Raw genomic sequence first — 6,771 nt, forward strand, 5'->3', positions numbered from 1 at the left:
TTTCCTCCCCATCATACCCTGAGGTTCATACACAGGCACTCCATGAGGCTGGGACCTCTGAAATGTCACACGGACTTAGCCACAGAAAAATTGTAACCCCCACTCTTCCCATCTGAAATCCAAACAGTACCCACTTTCCAGTGAATCAACATCTGAAATGTGTTCTTAATGGAGGAAAAATCAAGCTCATTTTTTTAAAGCTCTCTAAAAGGCTTGTCAATAGGAAATCTAGTAAATATATGTATTAGAGACGTGTATCTACACTTCCACATATTAAAAATACTACACAGGGAGTACCTGAGACTCAGATTGGGCTGTAGACCCCAGGTTATCTGCCCAGCACTGTGTGTGGGGAGCGATAGTCAGCCACAGTGGGTTGAAGCACGTTCTGGCAATGCCTTGTACTTACAGCAAAGCTGCAGCAAGATGAAGAGAGGTGTATTTTGGTCTGTGTGTCTGTGTTAATCTTTTACTTTGGCCTCTGTTATCCTTAAAAATTACAAGTTGTTCTTCCTATGCCATTCAACTGCATTGTGTCCACCAAAAGCCACATGCACTGGGAAGTGCTCTTAACTACATGTAAAAGGGTTCTCTCTGTATCATGTTGTAGCAAAATAACCTAGTCATAGATTGTGCTTCTGCAATATAACTACATATTTCAATATTCCTTGTCCCAATGAAAAAGCTAATTAGCAAGGTCGTTACAGTTGACACTTATAAGGGGGAAGATAGTAATTCCATTAATGTGCTCACAGGAACTTCATTTATATTACCTCTTAACCTTTACAAGGATACTATCATTTCAATAATTAATTGCTTTTTGCCATTTAATTTGCAGTTTACCACTTTCAAGGGAAATTACACATTAAACCAAAGACTCTTAAAAAAAAAAAATCATTCCCTCAAACATACACCATCAAACATAGACCATAAGCTTTCCTTAGAGAAGCCAGATATTTGCTAAACCACTTTCACATTTGAGAAGAGAGGACTCTGTGGTAGCTCTGCATATTAAAGAACTGCCCATTGCTCATGCCTTTAATGATCTGGAGGAAAATGAGGCAGAATTGGGCTGAGGTAGTGATGAGGAGAGAATCAGTTCTTATTCTCTTCTTCCAAATTCAGCAAGGCAATGCATCCTTCCTCTCTGACTGATGCAGTAAGAGTTGTCCTTCCTCTTTCTTCTCAACCATCATGTTTCTTCATCTGAACTTAATTTACATGGCAGTAGCCATCCATGAGTGTTTCTGTTAATTTCAGTGACTGAAAAAAAGAAAGGAACTTTGTCTCAACCTTGTAAAACACAGAAACTCTAGCCATGAATCATCAAGCACTTAAACACATCTTTGAGTCAGTGGCCAACACTTTGGAGAACAGAGCTTGACACACAAATACCTGCTCTTGCTCTAGTCTCTCAGAAAACAACTCTCATAAAACAACTATTAGTTTCAATGAATTAAGCACTCTCTGATATCCCTCTGGTGGCATGTTGGAATAATATCTCTGCTACTGATAATAGAAATTGTGTCCAAATCCTATCATAGTAAAAGAATATTAGATTCATGTTGGTATCTGAGAAGATGAGTAATGAGTCTGAAGTAGGCATACCTGATAGACTGAAACACGTACCTCTGAGAGAAGGATTTGCACAGGAAGATGAAGAAGAAGTGACAAAATGAAGAAACAAGAGACAGGAAAAGAGGAAACAGGAGCCTGTATTAAATAGACTGCACCACTGATTTATTAATGAAAATCTACAAGATTTTCTGATTCAGGTTCAAAAGTTGAACTAGCCCTTGGGCAGTTCTATCCCTGCAACTGGTAAGTCCACGATAGTTCACCCAAAATTATATGGATTTGGCTGATATATCACATGCCTACACTTCCCAAGTGGATCATTTAGCTGTTGCAATAAAACTCCTTATTTATTTAATCATATAATCAAACGTCCCACATTTTTTACCCTCTTGTTGATTAGTAGAAAGAGAGTCTGGAGTTACACGAGAATTCAAACACAGTATTTCATATCTGCAATCCTGAAGCTGGGGCATACTCTTAGTGTTATTTGCAGAGAAAGCAAAAGCAATAGTCAGATCAATAGGGGTAAATTGTCTATTCAATGTTCTGTCATACAAGTTTTCTATGCAGCAAGTGGACTAGGAAGGAATCTTAAGATGAACTGCCTTCTGAAAGTGCCTTTCTATCACTCCTGTGATAGAATGCTTAGCTATAGACTTCATCTCTGACTTTTAGAGTGTAGAAGACTGGTGAGATGCACCCCACCATAAGTACCTAATTTTGTCTTAAAGTCTTCAGGTCCCCAAGTTGAAGAGCATGAGAAGAGATTCAGGCCATGTAATATTTAGAGTTTTCTAAATCAGCAGTGGAACAGCAATCACATCACTGGTAAAGCATCAAAAGCATCTGCTTTTTGACCAGTGAAAGGAAAGCTTAGCATAGACATTTCTTGTCATAACCTTTCCTCAGTGAGGCACAAAAATTGCTTGAAGATAGTCTTCTAACTTCTGCCAGTTAGTGCTGCAATCTACAATCTATTTAAGGCAGCTGATGCTTCTCTTTTAAGGTGTTACTGTGCCTACATTATTAGGATTCTAGACTTCATAATGTAAAAGGCGATGTACTTGACAGAAGTCAAAAGAACTCCCTAATAATTAACATTAAAATGTCCTTTAAAATCCTCCAGATTGACAGTTCACTCAACATGGCATTTGTTTTTTGAAAGGCATTTCATCTGCATGTGCTGCAATGTTTTAAGGTCTCATTGTTTAAGGGAAGTTGACAGTGATGGGTGATGTATAAACAGGCTGATAATATTCTGAGGAGAGCTCTACCTGCTCTTGTCTTTCTGGACAAGAAAGTCTTTGCTAGTTTGCATGCAAAAGGAAGCTTGGAGCCTATTCTAGGGAACTTGATAGTCTCTTGTAATTAATATTGTAATTGTAGGTTGCTGGAAATGCTCCTTGAGCTCCTGCCAGGGAATGCAAGTGCTTCACAAAGCTGTTGATGCCGTGCTGTACACCAGCTGAACCAACCTACTCGGCTGCAGTACATGCTGACAGAGAACTCCTGCGTTGGCAAAACTCTCATCTCAGCAGCAAAATGTACAATGCTTTTTCCTTCCAGTATAATCATAGACTGACACCTGTGTTATCCAGCCACTTGACAGCCTGACTACCCTGGGTGATGTACCCAGGGTAGCATTTCAAAGCTGGCAGCCCATCACCGTGCTCCTGCCTGATGTCCCACAGCCACCCAGGGACCCTGAGACAGGCTCGGTCACTGCCACTCTGCCTGTTCTTGGCAGAGCTGTCCAGATTCATTCCAGCCTTACGCTTTCAGATTGCAAATGGATAAATATGCACCAGAAACGCTGAAGTTTAGAAACAAGGTTGCTTCCTATGACCTTTGCCTTCCCTTGGGGACATAATTATTGGCTGCCAGGGCTGTAATGGTGCCATGAGGACAGAAATGACCACCAGAAGGATAATTTTAGTGAGAAACATTAGGATTAAACATATTTCTTCTGGAGGTGATCAGATCTTTGCAGGGAAAATGTTTGCAACTCATTTGCAGTGACTGCAGCCAGTGTCAGCTGTTAAGTAATAAGTTATTTTTATCCACTGCAGATCCCAAGCATCTCTGAGGGTGATGGCATCTTGCCAAAGCTTTGGAAGGGCTACATGAGCTGCCACACAAAGATGAATGGTTGAGGCGAGCATGGAGGACACTCCTGAGTCAACTTTACAGAAGGAGTCAAACCCAAATATACCAGGTAACTCCACATCGGAGATGCTGAGAAGTTGTTTTTCTTCCTTCCTGACAGATGACACAGTGTGACTTGTAGCATTTTGAGAACTTTTAATTTTCCAGCTGTAGCAATAAAATTCCATTAAATTCAGCCAAACAGTATTTTTATTAGCACTAGAGAAACCCTTTACCTGTAAAATCTGGCTGATGTTGCAATGGTGCTATGAAAATTGCCATGGTTGTCAATACATTTATGTGCTTGCACTAGCAACATCCCCAAGGTGCAGTCTCACAAAACAATGGCTTTTCTGAGGACAGTGCCCCACTTTTGCTCCCATGCCACACCAGTGCTTGTCCCCCCAAGAGTTCCTTATGTTCTCATGCTTCCAGAATCACTTTTGACTGACAACATTGTTGGCTGCAATTTAAAAGGGAAGTCTTATCCCCTGGGTGTCCCTGATCAGACACTCTTGTCCCTCTAGTTCTGACACAAACATTTGTGCAGGATTTGCTGGTTAGCAAGGTGAAAAATCTATCATGCAACTTCATCCCAAGGAACAGATCCAGTATAGCATTTCTTAACACTAGGGACTATACTTTGGTAAAGAAATTGGCTGGAGCTGAGAGAAGCCAGTGTTATTACTCTGCCTGTGTAGCAGAAGTGTGGAGGGGGTAGATGCAAAATGGGCAAGAGGGTTGAAGCTATACAATAGGAGTTTAAAAGGAGCTCTGGAAAAGACAAATCATCTTCAAAAGAGGAGACCAGCCAGTCAATGCAACAGAGAAAATGAAATGGAAAAGGCTGCAAAAATGTACTTTATTATACGTTTTATTACTATGTCTACATTTATGCATCTCTTGTGCTGCCAAGCAGAGTAATATTATCTTGGAATCCTGTATGAATCCTGAATGGCTGCAATATGTGCTACATTTATCATGTGTCTTCAGCGACTTGAAATCATAAACACAAAGCAACCATAGTGGCTGGCTTCTGGGAATAACAAGAATTGCCTAAGCTATGCAGGCATTTCAGTAAAGAATAGTCATGGTTCATCATGAGCTGTGAGGTCTTAAGGCAGTAGTCTGGATTTCCATTAAATGATCACAATGAGCACTCTGTTCACAGGAAACACACCAGAAAAGTCAAGGGAAGAAAACACTGAGAGATTTGACTGAGATCTGTAAGACATGGATATTTGACCCACAGGTCTGGATTAAAATACAGCAGTTGGAGGAGCTGTTGAAAAAGGGAACTGTGCCAAGTTTACAGCAGTTATGGCCCATGTTAAAGCTTGTGCTGCTCATGTACTTACTCAAAACATATTTTTTCTAATGCCATCAGTTATATGAGTGATTAGGTATATCTTTGGCTTCTCATGATCCATGTCACAGCAATGCCATATTTGGCTGATGTGAAGGCACCGCCCAGTAATTTAGGTATCATTGTCTTGATTTTTTTTGCTAGAGACTGATGTCAGTTGAGATCAGTACCTAGTGAAGGTTACTGTTTCTTTGCCTGATGGTGAATAGTTCTAATTTTTCTTCAGTTGTTTGGGTTACTTTTACTTCATCTGTAAAACAGAACACATTCCAGAGACTTATAGGCAGCCACTGTTTGAAGAGAAAGAATAGCAGGTCTGGCATACAGTGTTAACATTATATCATGTGTTACTCATGTTCTGCTTCCAGGGTTTTTTTCAGGAAAAAAAATTTCCTCTTACTTGCTATGTTGTTATTATAAGGATAATATATTGTTATTACAACAGTAATCTGCTGTATGACAGGTCTCATCAGCATATTAATGAGTATAGGTAAAGAAAAATAAGATTTATATTTCACCCACAGAGAGACAGTGTCACTAAGGCTATACAGCTAGTTAGCCACAGACAGATATTAGTTCTCCTGGCTCCACCATCTAAGCCATTTCCTTTTTTCTAGGTGAAATTCAGGCCCTCACTGAAGTGAGTGGCAGTACCACAACCAATGCTACGGACCTTGCCCGGGATGTGGCCATGTAATTTAGTCAAACGTTTTCTTAGAGGAGTCCTGTATTCTGTAGAGTTCTAGAGCCAAATATATTTAGACCAAACCCCGTTAGTTTTGTTAACACACAGTAGTTTCCTTAAAATCAATGATTGGGGGTTTTTTTTAGCAGGAGATGAACAGGAAGATTTCATGGGTTTGGTATGCAAAGTGCATACTGTACTGCTAGTGCTATCTTTTCAGTGAATTATAACAAACAGGAGTTTTACAGCTCCTCAACCAGGTGGCTGATTCAGCATCACATACACTATAGCCACTTCTGCTGACTGTGAGCCATGACAATAAATCCTCAAGTGAGATAGCATGAGCTTACTGAAAACTTCAGAACCATACATTCTTCTGGAGCTTCAGGGGACACAGACAGGTTTCACTACATGACTAGCAGTTGCTGTCAGGGAGAGCTTTGTCCAAATCAATCACAGTCATACCTTAATTTGCAGAATGAGGTCAACACTCTGAGATTTTGAAAAATTGTTAATTGAAGGAATGGGCTGATTTGGTCTGGTGGAATGTATCTACAATATTAACCTCCTGGAAAATAAACCATCAAAAAATCCAACTCTGACGTAAAGACATGGAGTGTTTTTATGTGCTCTTGCCTATCGGCTAGATTTTCTAGCCCAATCACAGCACAAAACGACATCAAAATGCATAAGTTGAATAATTATGGCATAGAACGACTGAAGAACATAAGGCAATGATGGATTTCTTTTGGGGTGTGTTGTGTGCAATGGAGAGCCTGGCAGAGACAAGTTCCACTCACCTGATCTTCTACAGATGCTGCAGGGCTGTTACCACTTTCACAGGAGTGGCATAGTTGAGCAGCAAGTTATCATAGCCAGCTTCCTGCAGATGCTCTTCTTCACTGCATCTGAAAGCATCAGGGCCTGTAAACTGTGTGTAACAGTAGCATTGTCAAACTCTCTTTATCCAGTACACCATGAGAAAATACAACTAATA

Source organism: Colius striatus, chromosome 1, assembly GCF_028858725.1.
Source record: "Colius striatus isolate bColStr4 chromosome 1, bColStr4.1.hap1, whole genome shotgun sequence".
Taxonomy (NCBI): domain Eukaryota; kingdom Metazoa; phylum Chordata; class Aves; order Coliiformes; family Coliidae; genus Colius; species Colius striatus.